The 15,262-nt window shown below is 36.1% G+C and overlaps 1 pseudogene across 1 annotated transcript in view; it reads right to left on the bottom strand.

Annotated features, from left to right (window-relative positions):
- Positions 1-251: 251 nt before the first annotated feature.
- LOC309844984 (large ribosomal subunit protein uL4 pseudogene) overlaps positions 252-15,262 on the bottom strand; it is a 39,522-nt pseudogene continuing 24,511 nt past the window's right edge. Inside the window, exon 3 of the transcript in view lies at positions 252-781. The product of the transcript in view is annotated as a large ribosomal subunit protein uL4 pseudogene (transcript). The remainder of the gene's footprint in view (positions 782-15,262) is intronic.

Genomic DNA, 15,262 nt, shown 5'->3' with positions numbered 1-15,262 from the left:
ATTTCTTAAGAAGCAAAACAGCCTCCTTGGTCTTCTTCTTCTTTGTCTTTTTTTTTTTTTTTGAGACTTATTTATTTTAGAGAGAGAAAAAGAATGAGCATGAGCACACATGTGTGGAGAGCAGAAGGGACAGAGGAATAGGGAGAGAGAGAGAATCTTAAGCAGACTCCCTGCTGAGTGTGGAGCCCAACATGAGGCCCCATCCCACAATCCTGAGATCATGACTTGAGCTGAAATCAAGAGTCGGATGCTCAACTGAGACACCCAGACATCCCTTCCTTAGTCTTCTTGTAGCCTTCAACTTTATCTTCAACCATCAAAGGAAGTTCAGGAACTTCCTCAGTATGATGACCTTTAGATACAACTTATGCTGGTAAGGCTGAGGCAGCCAGACCAGAGCAGATGATCTATTGCCTGTGTTGTGTTCACTCTGCGGCGCTAATGGCTCCAGGTTTTGGTTGGTGCAAATGTGCAGCCGCCACAACACGTATTTCCCAAAACACCCTGACCAGAACACTGAATCCTATTGCCTTGAACTCTAGGAATTCAAGCCATGGTTCTGCCAGTAAAGACTCAGCCCTGGTTTGATGACTGGCTAATTCCCTGACATCATAGGGCTATATGTTGTTTGGCACAAGTTGGGGAACAAAGTTCACAATATCAGGTCATACGGGAGCCCCTAACCCAGCAGGCAAAGTAACATATTTGCCAGATGACTCCCCATTTTTGAGTATATTGATATCAATAGACGAGCATATGGGGCAGAGAGGAGAGGACCATGCTGCTTTCAGTCCTGTGGCTCCTTTAGGGAAAAAAAGAAAACAAAAATGTTTTAGGATATCTATTACATTTATGAAGAAGTAGTTTATTTCTTAGTTCTGAGTGGATTGAAGAAATAGCAAACAAAGAGACTGACAGATTAGAATATATAAAAATAAACACAATGAAAATGGTAAAGGACAGTAGCTGATGAGAAAAACTTGCCTGAGTTTAGGATATAGTGGGTTAATAGTTATAACACACAAAGTAATTATTCAAGTTTATAAGAAAATTATTAAGATTACAGTAGATGAATACAGAAATATGTGAAAAATTTTTAAAAATAAAAGTGCAAATTAACCTCTGGATTATATTTTTATGCTTAGTAAAGCAGCAAAATATTGAAATGGCTCGGTCCCAGGGTTGTGGTTAAATTGGTGTTGGTTTTAATTTATGAAAGCAGTGTGAAGTTGGTATAAAGTAGTTTGATGATGTCTCATGAGCCATAAAAAATGATTATCTCCTTTGATCCCAGTGGTATCAGTCTTAAAAAATTTGTCTTTGAAACATGTTTTAACAGAAACAAAAATAAGCATTTGTAGATATTAAATTGGAAGTTGAATAAATGTGGAACAAGTGACTCCTTTAATAATTCATTGTCAATATCATAGACTGTTACACAAGCATGAATTATGAAGACATACATTATGCTCATTTACACAAGGAAACGCTACCTAAAAATGTGTTTGTGCTATAAATGACAGTGATGGAACATTTTAAAAATCCTTAAATTTTTTCAACATTTTTTTATGAAAATTTCCCAACACACAGCAAAGATCAGAGAATTTTCTAATGAATATCCATATAATATCACTTAAATTCTCCCACTAACATATTGTTATACTTTGCCATAATATTTTAAAATTTATTTTCCGTGAAAAATTTAAAACTTCCTTCAATTATCAAGAATGATAGTTTCTTGAGATGCTTATTTTTGATTAACAGAGGCATAGCATAACTTCTAAATTTCCATGAAAAGGTTTAGAATAGTTTTCTGTAAGTTTGTGTATGGCCACCAGGTGTAGCTCTGGACTCACAACATCCTGGAAAAAGCATCTGCAAGAAAGGGTTTTATGGAAAGTAACTTCCAAATGCAAACAGACTTATCAGGTAAGGGTACAGTAAATCTCTTTTTCATTAAGATCTAAAATAATTTAGATTATATATTTATTTTATTGTTCAGAAAGTCTTTGCCACAATTTCTTTTGCCTGGAACCTGACTTTCTGACTCCTCGGCGTCTAGATCAAAAAGTTTTGGGTTATGCTGCAAGTATGTTTATATTATCACCTTTTAAAAATGATTATTTAAGAAGGTTAAAATTAGTTATGGAAATGGAAATGTTCTTTTTTTTTTGTGCAATGAAAACTTATCACAACTCTAATTTTTCTTTCATGTGATTTATGTTTTTATCTCTTCAAATATAAACTCCATGAAGTTTGGTACTATACCTAGCACAGTGACAGGGATTCACTGAATATTTTTTAAATAAATATACGTAAAGAATGATCAAAACATTTTTCTGAAGGCTGTTTTATAGGAATTAGTATATCTATTTTTTAAGAAGCGTGATTATTCCATTTTTAATTTCTTTTCATAAAGGATAAAAAGATTAGCTTTAAATATTCTTCATAGTTTAAAAGTGGCTCCTAGATAAAAATATTTTCCTGTTTTTAATGGAAAAAGGAATATTGTTATTTTTATTTTTTTTTTTATTTTTTTTTTTAAATTTTATTTATTTATTTGACAGAGAGAGATTACAGTAGACAGAGAGGCAGGCAGAGAGAGAGAGAGGGAAGCAGGCTCCCTGCTGAGCAGAGAGCCCGATGCAGGACTCGATCCCAGGACCCTGAGATCATGACCTGAGCTGAAGGCAGCGGCTTAACCCACTGAGCCACCCAGGTGCCCCGAATATTGTTATTTTTAAAAGATAGTAGAGCCTGTGTTGAAATCCACTTTAACTAAAAATACCCTGCTTTTTCTTCCACTTAAAGGAATCCTCAATTTCTCTCTATGTTAGAATCATCAACTATCAATTTGTTTCTACATACTAGAGAATAAAATCATTGAGGCAAGAATCTAATAGTATAGTCAAATAAATTAAACTATCTACTGGAATAACCAGGGGGAGGGATATTTCAATTTAAAGTCTTTTTTTTTTTTTTTTAAGGAGAGAATATTTTATAAGCTGTCTACAAAATACAGTTCTTTTTTTTTTTCATAAAGGGAAGCTATTCAGAATAAAAGGTGTTGGGAGAATTTTAGTGTAAGTAGAGATGTCTTTCTCAAAGAATTTAATGTCATAATTTAGAATTTTTGACAGTAAGGTGGAAAGATTCATGGAGAATAAACATTACACTTGTTTTTGGAAGGACTTTTGTTTTACAGAAAGAAGGGATATTTCAAAGAGTCATTTTATATTCATATAGCCTAAAGGGCTGGAACTTTGAAGACTTTTACTGTTCTTCATTTCCTTGAAAGGTAAGTAATGTCTATATTGCATACCTGTCTTGCATACCTTCTTTCCCTTCTTTGTCTTCTCTCTACGTTTTCCTCTCTTTTCTCCTCACACTTTTTTTTTTTTTTTTTTAAACCATTACTAGTTTGTTTAGAGAAAGATTAGTTACTGCCCAGGGAAATTTTACAACAGATATTCGGGTAATATAAAATATTTCTTGAACAACTTTATACTAAGGTACAGACTTAGATCATTATCATCATGTTTTTGTAACTGTCTAAAAATATTATACAGATTAATATTTTTTAAAAGATTTTATTTATTTGAGAGAAAGAGAGTGAGAGAGAGCATGAGAGGGGAGAAGGTTAGAGGGAGAAGCAGACTCCCCATGGAACTGGGAGCCCGATGCGGGACTTGATCCTGGAACTCTGGCATCATGACCTGAGCTGAAGGCAGTTGCTTAACCAACTGAGCCACCCAGGTGCTCTGGATTAATATTTTAACATTTATTTGCTTTTACTTGAACATCATTATTCATTCTTCTCTAACATCAGCTCCACTTATGATAATCAGCTGATAACTACAAATTACAATTGCTATGACAAAATGTATATGAAAAATGTCAGTATAATTTTGATCATCACTATTGTACTTGTCTGAATCATGGGTTGCATCATCTTCTGCAATCTGATTTATGATTCAGTAGCTTTTATTTCTACTATATCTTTTCAGTCCCCACATAAGCTTCAGTCATAGCAGATAATTATGTGATTACAATTTGCCATAGTTGGAAAACCTGGATAATTTCTTTTGGACATTTTGTCATAGCAATTGTAAACTTATAGTTATTAGGGGTTGTTAAAAGCTCTTCTTGAGTCTCCTGGGCCTTGATTTGCCTTCAGCTCAAATAGTCCATATGCCAAAGCAGCACATTCTGGGATGGCCTGCCTGAACCCCATCAATATAATTAAGTAAACCTTCAGGCTCTGATATAACAATTGATTTTAAAATAGCCTTTAGTTGTTGGTTTGATCTGCTGCTTTCAAATTTTACCTCCTTTTGCATTGAAAATTTGTACAGTTTGGAAATGTTATTTTGTTTCATAATGAAAGCCTGTGTGTGATCAATTACCACAGTGTATAAGGTGGGGTGGGTGGTAGGCATTATGTCTACATTATCTCATTTAATCCTCACAATGAGAGTATAAATAATACTCTTTTACAGAGGAGGAAGGAAAGTGAGGCATAAAATGCTAGGTTCTTGGCAAAGATCACATTTATCATTGTTGAACTTATGCATGGGGCACCAAGATAGATGCTGAAGACACTAAGAGGTACGACTCTTTATTCTAGAAAGTCTTCAGAATGGTTGTTGAGACAAGGCATTATCTGCGAAAAAAAGAAAAGAGATAAGAATTGTTTTTTTAAGTACCATTAACTTAACAGTAGTATCTCCTAGGAGAAGTGAATCAGTCTTGGGGTCAGCAAAGCTGCCTGAGACTCTATTCTAGAGACCAAAATGAAGGCATCTCCACTAATTTTGCATGAGTCTGTTTACTGCCTTTACATTATTTTTTTAAAAAACTATTTTATTTATTTATTTGACAGACAGAGATCACAAGTAGGCAGAGAGGCAGGCAGAGCAGGGGAAGCAGGCTCCCTGCCAAGCAGAGAGCCCAATGCAGGGCTTGATCCAGGACCCTGAGATCATGACCTGAGCTGAAGGCAGAGTCTTTACCCGCTGAGCCACCCAGGTGCCCCTACTGCCCTTACAGTCTTGAGAGTTAAAATTGATTTCCCCTTATTTTCTTGAAATAGAAGGATAACTTCTTTGTGGGAAATAAAATGTTTTTATGTAATAAGCTGTATGCTAGTTCACTACTTTGGTAAACTAGAAGCTTGTTAGTTTCAGGTGCAGAGATTTTCTTGAAGGATTCACTATACATGTAAAGAAATTTTTAATTTCTGTGCAAGTTTAATTTTTAGTCAAATTACTTTATTGTAGGAGATACATTCCCTTTGATGAAAACAGTTTGTAACTGAAGTTCATTTTTCAGGCTAAAGCCATTGCCAGGGACCATCTATGTAGAACAAATAAATAAGGTAATATGGAATACAAAACTGTCAGTTCTGGTTTGAGTAAGAGATTAAAGTGAGTTTGTTAACTGTCTCACCAGACATTGGGGGAAATGTCTCTCAATTTTAGGGAAATCTGGCACAGGCTAAATAGCTTTTGCTTTCATTCTTTATTATCAGTGTTTGAGAGAAAGGAAACAGAAGGATCACATGTAGACAGACTAGAAAGAAGGGTTACCTACCTCAGTGCTCCAAAACTTTTTGTGTTCTTTATACACTTTTGAAGAGTAGAAATTAGAGTAGTCCATTTGAGGGATTTAGAAGATGACTGTCTTTTTTTTTTTCTTAAAAAAATGTAGGAAATAGAAAATGCATTTCATAGTTATTGAATTCTTCACTGTTACTGTTTAATGCTGTTGACTCTTTTGACTACGTTCTCCTGCATACACAGAGGTATTCAGTTCTTAATGTTCTACTAAATCAGGAAGATTTTTGGGGGGACTGGCCAGATGCTCCATCATGTGTCTTACTTATTTATTGATTGATTGATTGGGCTTGTGCAAAAACTGTATTAAATTAATTAATTTAATTAACATATAATGTATTACTTGTTTCAGAGGTAAAGGTCAGTGATTCATCAGTCTTACACAATTCATCATGTGTCTTATAACTAATTTATGGCAAGTTGTATCTTCTCTGTATCTAATCTTTCACGTAGCCTATAATATAAGTCTAAGACACATGTATCAGTGTATATCTTTATATTCTTATTTGTAACAAAAATAAAATCTGTATGTATGAAGGGTTTGTGGTACAAGGTAAGCCTACATAGCAAAGGGTGAGAGACCGACTGGGGCTGGGATAGAAAAGACAACTTGCCTCTAGGAATAAAAAATTGGGAACTTCGAAGATTATGGCAGTCTAGAAGTTGAGAATCAACTCCTAGGTAGAAAACTTTTGACAGTTTTAGGATTCTGGTTGAATTGACAAAGGAAAATTTGATAATTTATGTATTGCTTTTTAAAAATTAGTGAGAGGTATTAAACTATACCTTAGATTTTTTGTGCTTCTTAAAGTTATGTTTTTTCATAATGTTTATTTTTTATTATGAAATGTAGAATAGAAATAAGAAGAAATAGAAAGGGCACCTGGGTAGCTCAGTCAGTTAAGTGTCTGACTCTTGATTTCTCTGTGGGTCATGATCTTAGGGTCTTGGGATCAAGCCCTGCATTGGGCTCTAGGCATGGAGCCTGCTTGAGATTCTCCCTCCCCGTGTTTGAGTGCTCTCTATCTCTCAAAAATAAAAATAAGTGGAAATATAACACCACATTTCAACCACTTAAAAATAATTTTTAAAATTTTAGTGTTTTCCATTCTATTTTTTTTCTGCAGAGGTTAAAAAAATGTGTTATTTTAATGTTACACATAGAATCATAACTTTTTCATATTAATATAGTTTGCATAAACCTTTAAAAGTGGCTTTAGAAAGTATTCTTTTTAAGTAAATATATCATAGGTCACTTAATTTCATGATTTTTTTTCAGTTCATTCTGGGAGGTAGGAGGAGATAGGGTTAAATTAGGTGAACTTTAATTAGAAGGTAGAACAGAAGTCTAATTCTAAAATATTAAGTTAATGATTAAAATTACCCAAGTTAGAAGAAACTTAAAGATCAAGGTCCAGCACAGATTAATAAAAACGATAATGCTATCTTCTGGCTCCATGGCCAATTGTTCAGTAGATCATGGCATTCTTTTCCATGAAACCGGGCTCTCTTGCCATCACAGACTAGAGATTTAAGATACTTATTTTCTAGGTGAAAGCCAAAGATCTGAAGTTACAGACTGTAACAACCAGGTCTAATTTGTCACAGAGAAAATACAAAAGATCCAGGAACAAGGAGTAAAAAAAGAGACAAGTAGCATCAGAAATCAGAACATAGGAATTTGAACTGCGGGTAAAAGTAATTTTCTTAATGATGGTCTTGTACTTATTTGCTACATGTATTTTTCCTAAACGTATTCAAGAAGTCTGCATTATGGTACAATGTTAAAGGGAAAATAATAAGGTTGTGTGTTAGAATAATAGTAATTTTTTTTCTTTTTCTTGTTTCTAAATTTTCTATAGTGTGATTATATTTACTGTTATAATTAAAGTAACTTAAAAGGTATTCAAATAATTTAAAGACTATCAATTATCATAATGAATTCTAACCAAAAATTTCTTTGTAGATAATATGTGTTTCATATATATCTGAATTAGCGCTGGACTTGGGCCAAACTGCTCCATTACTATGTATGCTTTTGATGCCAGTTTGAATGTGTATTTTCCTCCCACACCATCAAACAGTTCTCTGACACCAGCGGAAGTGTCATACAATTCAACTTATTTCTGATACTGTCTTTCTAGAGATGGTGTCAGATTCCACAGGTTAATGGCTCAGTTCTACAAACTGCCCCTACTTCAGATGCCAATCATAAGGCCAGGTTGTTACCTTGCTTCTGACCAGTGGACTATATATTAGAGGTCCTCAAGTTCCCTTTCTTAGGTTTGATTGATTTGTTCAGGAACTCAGGAAACTAGTTTCCTTAATAGATCACCAGTTCACTGTAAAAGGATATAACTGAGGAAGAGCCATAGGAAAGAGATGCGTGGGATGAGGTGTGTGGGAAAGTATGTGGTCATGGAGCTTCCACGCTCTGTCTAAATATACCACTCTCCTCAAATCTCCACATGTTCACCAACCCAGAAGCTCTCCATACCCAGTCCCTAGGTATGATTGATAAATTATTGGCCATTGACTATCAATTCAACCTCCAGTTCCTCTTCCCTCCTGGGAGGTCAGGGTGGGTGGGATTGAAGGTTCTAACTATGGTTCACCTGGCTTTTTAAAATTCACCATGTTAACATAAACTCTGGTGTGTTTGAAAGAGTTTTGTTAGGATATCAAATCCCTGTTATGGTTCTTATTACTTCAGAGAATTCAAGGATTTTAGGAACTCTGTGACAGAAACAGGGACAAAGACCAAATGTATGTAATTCTTATTGTAAATGACAATATTTCACTATGCAAGTCACCTTTTTCTATCTGGGTTTCTACTTTCTCTTCAGTAAAATTGAGATAAAATGGTATCTACCTCTTGAGCCTATTGAAGAGATTATGATAATGTCTTTGAAAGTGCTTGGTAATGTGCTTCACAGATGTAAGCTATTGTGGAAGTTTTAGGATGATATAAAGCTAAAGCAAGTTCTTTCAAGTTTTGAAAAATGTTTAAAAATAAAAAGTAAAAGTTAAATAAATGTTATAATCAAGGAAGACAGACTTTTTCTCATCCCCCACCAGTTTTTTGTTTTGTTTTAAGGGATTTTGTTTATTTATTTGAGACAGAGAGAACGAGGGGGGGCGGTAGGGACAGAGGGAAAGGGAGTTATTCCTAGCCTGGGTCTCCTGAAGCATGATGGCTCCTGGGGGCATGTCATTCAAGGTGGTACTTAGGTAGGGCATAGGCAGTGTTAAAAAATTTGCAGTGAAAAAATTTTTTTTGCATTGAGCCTAAGGCCCTAGCCTGCAGGCTAGAGTGAGCATATCCTCAGGAGAACTCATGGGCAGAGCACACTGCTAACAGGTTAGATAGATAGTGTCTGCGCAGCACTGCCTCCTGTAGGTGGTTCTGTGTTTATGCTGAAGGGCAGGAGAGGAAAATGGTGTCTGCCAGCTTCTTTGTTCTCAGACAAGTCCCCCCACACCCTCTGAAATGCTTATAAAAAGATATTCCTCTTGTTTGCCCAGGTTATGCAAACTGTCAGTTCTACATTGCCTCTCTGTGGGCTCTTGTCTCTGTAAGGATGGGGACTGAGCTATTCCTCATCCTCCTTGCTTGTCTGCTGTTGAGTCAGCAGACTTTAAAGCCCCAGGCTCTGAGGAGTCCTGCTAATTATACAAACTCATGGAATTCATCCCCTCTGGTTTTCAAGAACAGACAATGTGGTTTTTTTTTTTAAATCCCTGTGTGGGTTCCCTGGTGCTTTTCCCTATTTGTACCTGCAGTCCTATCTTTCCTATGGGTAGCTCCCAACCATTGTTTCTACCCTTCATAACTTTTTCCAGTGTGGCTTCTTCTCTACGTTTAGTTGTGGTTTGTTCTGATAGTCTTCCAGTGGCTTTCCAGTTTATTGAGTTGGATGGGAGTGATATCTAGTTCTAAAAATGGATTGGAGTGAGTTTAGGGTCTTCCTATTCCACCATCTTTCTGGCACCCCCCAGGTGTATCTACTCTGGGTCCTTTGATTAGGGCATTTAGACCATTTATATTTAAAGTAAATATTGATTGTAACGTACTTTTGTTACTGGTTTTATGATTGTTTTGTAGGTCTTCTCTGTTCCTTCTTTTGTACTTTTTCCTGGTGATTGATGGCTCTCTGTGTGTGTTATGCTTGGGTTTCTTTCTCTTTATTTCTTATGTATCTTTTGTAGGTTTTTGGTTTGTGGTTACCATGAGGTTCATATATAGCATCTTGAGTATATAGCACTCTATATTAAGTTGATGGTCACTCAAGTTTGAACACATTTTAAAATAATTTCTCTTTCACTCCCCTCTCTGCATTTTATATGTATATTGTCATATTTTATACTTTTTATTTATAATTTTCTTACTTCTAATTATGGCCTTTCTTTTCTACTTAAAGAAGTCCCTTTAACATTTCTTATAAGGCTGGTTTAGTGGTGTAGAATTCCTTTAAGTTGTTTGTCTGGAAACTATCTCTCTTTCAGATCTGGGTACAATATTCTTGGTTGTAGGTTATTTTCCCTTTCAGTTCTTTGAGTATGTAATATCATGCCCTTTTTACCTGCAAAGTTTCTGTTGAAAAAAATCAGGTTATAGCCTGTGGGACTTCCTTTATATGTAACTACTCGCTTCTTTTTGGCTGCTTTTAAATTTCTTTTTATCTTTAATTTTTACCATTGTAACTATTATGTATCTTTATTTAGATCTCCTTGTGTTCATCTTCTTTGGGTCTCTTTGTGCTTTTCTGGACCAGGATGTCTGTTTCCTTCTCCAGGTTAGGGAAATTTTCAGCTATTCTTTCTTTCCTTTCTTTTCTTTTTCTTTCTTTCTTTCTTTCTTTCTTTCTTTCTTTCTTTCTTTCTTTCTTTCTTTCTCATTCCTTCCATCCTGCCTTCCTTCCTCTCTTTCTCTTCCTTCCTTCCTTCCTTCCTTTTCTTTCCTTCTTTCAAAGCTTTAATTTAGAATAGTTTTAGATTTACAGAGAAGTTATAAATATACTATAGAGGATTTCTAAATACCCTATTCCCAGTTTCTCCTATTATTAACATCTTATGTTACTATGGTACGTATATCACAACTAATGAACTAATATTGATACAGTATTTTTGTTTTATAAGATTTATTTATTTGTTTTAGAGACAGAGCTCAAGTGGAGGGAGGAGCAGAGGGAGAGGGAATCTTAAGCCGACTCTGCAAAAAACAGATCCCGATGGATCCCACGACTCTGAGATCATGACCAGAATGGAAATCAGGTAAGAATCTTAATCAACTGAGCCATGCAGGTGCCCTTTTTCATAACTTTTAACTGTGCATTAAATATTAAAAATTGTGCTACATGGAGGAATAGTCTAGTCTAGTTATTCTCAATCTTTAAAAAAAAGATTTTTTTCAATATAATTGACATACAATGTTACATTAGTTTTGGGTGTATAACATATTGATTCAGTATCTCTATAAATAAAGCTATGCTCACCACAAGTGTATCAGCTATTATTTTTTTCAAATAATTTTTCTGACCCTTTTACTCTCTCTTTTTCCAGAGCCCCTATAATGTGTTATTATGCTTGATGTTGTCCTAAAGGTCTGTTAACTTTTCCTCATTTTTTTTTTTTTTTTTTTTTTTTAAAGATTTTATTTATTTATTTGACAGAGAGAGAAATCACAAGTAGGCAGAGAGTCAGGCAGAGAGAGAGAGAGAAGCAGGCTCCCGCTGAGCAAAGAGCCCGATGCGGGGCTCGATCCCAGGACACCGAGATCATGACCTGAGCCGAAGGCAGCGGCTTAATCCACTGAGCCACCCAGGCGCCCCATCCTCATTTTTTTTTTAATCCTTTTTCTTTTTGTTGTTTAACTTGGGTGCTTTCTAGTACCTTGTCTTCTAGGTTGCTGATCTGTTCTTCTGCATCCTTTAATTTGCTGTTGATTCCCCCCAGTGTACTTTTTATTTCATTTATTGTATTCTTCAATTTTGATTGGTTCTTTTAATATTTCCTTTGTTGAAATTCTCCACTCTTCTCTAAAGTCTGGTGGGGGGCTTTATGAACAATACTTTGAACTCTTTACAGTAAGATCGCATATCCTCATTTTGTTTAGTCCTCCCCCTCCCCGCCCAGGTTTTGTCTTATTCTTTCATTTGGAGCATATTCCTCTGTCCCTTCCTTTGGTTTGACTTTCTGTGCTTGTTTCTATGAATTAGGTGAAACAGTTGCCTTTCCCTTCTCTTGAAGGAGTGGTCTCTTGAAGCTCCCTCTCTTAAAGGAGTGGTCTTATATAGGAATGTCCCCATATAGACTTTGTGTACCTGGTGGCTCTGGCTGGCTAGCCGGAGCTGGGGTAGGTGTGGGCTGAGGTACTCTGTGGAGGTGATATCTTGGTGGGATGGGTGGAACTCAAGTGGGTCAGCTGGGGGTGTTGTGGAATACTTTTGCACCTGGGCTGCCTTGATGAGATTGACTTTACTGTAATGGGGGTTTCCTGGTACACACATCAAGTATATATACACATATACTTGATGAGATTGACTTTACTGTAGTGGGGGTTTCCTGGTATACACCATTTTGGGTCACCCTTGGTGGACAGCTAAAGCTGGGGTGGGCATTAGTAGGTGAGGGACACCTTTGAGGGACTGCTGGACCTAATGTGGAATAGGAATCTGGGGGTCACTGAGGTGGCAGGCCAACTGGAGCGCAGTGACCATGTTCTTATCTGTACTATTAAAGTGGAAGGGGAATGTAAACCATGGTGTTGCCAGCAGCTATGACTGACCCTGAAGACAAGTCCAACATTTCCCCACCATTTGGTGAATGCTCTAGGGTAAGTAGATGGGTTTCTTTTACTTAAAGTCTAGGTACCCTATAAATGGTTTTTAATGTTGTGCCCTAGGTCAGGTGAATCTGTGTTTGGGCTCTCAGTGTGATCCTTTCCTACTGCAGTGCCTAGTATTTCTGGGACAGTTCTTGATGTTACCATGTCTGTCTCTCCTGATGTGTACTCATTGTCCTATGGAGGATGTTCACTCAGCCCTCAATTCTTCTTCAGGAGGAATTATTGTATATGTAGGTGTAGCTTTAGTACATCCATGAAAGGGGCTAATTTCAGGGGTCTTCCTATGCCACCACTTGGTCCAGGCTCTTCATTGAAATTTTTAGTAGGTCTTTATGTATTAGAGAAATTTTCCCTTTGTTTATGATAGTTGGTAATGTTTTATAGTAAGTACAACAAAAAGGCTGTTTTGTTTTGTGCCCTCAAAGTTACTCACACATCCCAGGACTTGGGTATCTCTTACAATCTATGTTGTTCTTCTCCCCACCCTACCCAAGTATTGATTCAACATCTCTCAGATGTTGCAGCAACAGGTAAGATTATTTCCTCATTGTAGGTAAATGTATTGTGACCACAGCATTATACAAACCTGATGTTCAATTTGCATTGAATTGAGAGGGGAAGGCAGGGAGTGATCTTAATTCATCACATCCTTACACTCTCCACCAATCTGTGCTGTAATACTACTTAGAATTGCAAAATGGATATCGGTGCAGTAGGAAATAGCCATTGGACTTTCAGACCATCAGTCTTTTCTAGACTCTAGCTTTTAGAGGGAGTAGAAGTATTTCATAATTGATTTCTGATAGTGATAACTTCGCAAACATTGAGGGTGAAAGCCAACTCATAGTGCCAAAGCCTATTTTATGAATATTCTTTCTTTAGAATTCTTGTCACCCTTGAACCATTCTTTTTAAAATGTTATCTTTTTTCTTCTATTCTTCTCTCTGTCTTGTCTTCCCTTCCCTTCTCCTCCCTTCCTTTTCCTTCCCTTTCCTTTCTCTCTCTTCTCCCTTTTTCTTCTTCTGTATCTGCCTATCTCTATCTCTAATGAAGACTAGGGAGAAATGATAAAATTCAAACAGAGTATTTGTTATGGAAGAAAAATTTACACATTTTAAAGACTGTGTTAAAAGGCAACAACATATGGAATATTTTGTTTCTTGACCCTTTGAAAATTACTTCACTCAAGAGGTTTCAGTAGCCTTGTTATGACAAACTGAAATACGAAACTACACTTAAAATATAAAGAGTATGGAGAAAAAGATAATTTGTCATATAGTAGAAAAGTCTAACTGCTTCTTTTAAACACCTTTACTTTTTATTGTTTTTACTTTTACTATTTTTTATTTTTAATATTTAATTATGAAAAATATCAATCATGGAATAAAGTTGCATTTTATAGAAAACAGCAATATACCCAACTCTAAATTTTGTAATTGTCATGTTACCATACTTGCTTTATCTATCCATCCATTTTGTTTTTCGATATATTTCAAAGTAATTGTTTAAAAATACTTTTGCTTTGAATTCATGGGAGTGACTAGAGAATTTGTAGTCTATAATGTTAAATATCTTCTTTTTATTTCTTCACATTTACTCCCTACCTTTTTGCTCTTTACTCTGTGTCATGGAAGTTAACCACATCAGTGGGCTTCCTTAGCCTCTGGTTTTTGGTTAGGTACAGATTATGGAAAGTGAGCGTTGGTGGTATAGTGATGAGCATAGCTGCCTTCCAGATTATGGAAAGTGCTGGTAGGAATCAGAGGAAGGGTAGAATATAAGGTTGGGTTATTTAATCTTCCAGTCTCCCTCCATTCATGATTGCTGGTAAGTACCTATATTCTTCAGCCTGAAGGCCTTGATTGTTGATTGTTTTTCTTTTTTTAAAGTTTTTTTTTAATTAATTATTTTTATTAACATATAATGTATTATTTGCCCCAGGGGTATGGGTCTGTGAATCGTTAAGCTTACACATTTCATAGCACTCATGGTATCACATATCCTCCCCAATGTCCATAACCCAATCACCCTCTCCATAACCCCCTTCCCCCAGCAACCCTCAGTTTGTTTTGTGAGATTAGGAATCTCTTATGGTTTGTCTCCCTCCCGATCCCATCTTGTTTCATTTTTTCCTTCCCTACCCCCCAAATCCCCACCCTGCCTCTCATTCCTCATATTGGAGAGATGGTATGATAATTCTCTGATTGACTTATTTCACTCAGCATAATACCCTCTAATTCCATCCACATCATTGCAAATGGCAAGATTTCATTTCTTTTGATCACTGCATATTATTCCATTGTGTGTGTGTGTATATATATATATATATATATATATATATATATATATATATATCACATCTTCTTTAACCATTCATCTGTTGATGGACATCTAGGCTCTTTCCATAGTTTGGTTATTGTGAACTTTGTTGCTATGAACATTTGGGTGCATGTGCCCCTTCAGATTCCCTACATTTGTATCTTTAGTGTAAATACCCAGTAGTGCAATTGCTGGGTCATATGTAGCTCTATTTTCAACTTTTTAAGAACCTCCATGCTGTTTTCCAAAGTGGCTGCACCAGATTGCATTCCCACTAGGAGTGTAGGAGGGTTCCCCTTTCTCCGCATCCTCCCCACCATCTGTCGTTTCCTGACTTGTTTATTTCAGCCATTCTGACTGGCGTGAAGTGGTATCTCTTTGTGGTTTTGATTTGTATTTTTCTGATACCAAGTGATGTGGAACAATTTTCATGTGTCTGTTGGCCATCTGGATGCCTTGTCTTCTTTGCAAAAATGTCTGT

This window comes from Mustela nivalis (genome assembly GCF_964662115.1).
Source record: "Mustela nivalis genome assembly, chromosome: 12".
Lineage (NCBI taxonomy): Eukaryota > Metazoa > Chordata > Mammalia > Carnivora > Mustelidae > Mustela > Mustela nivalis.
The sequence above is the reverse complement of the archived record's forward strand: the minus strand, read 5'-3'. Positions and strand labels throughout refer to the sequence as shown.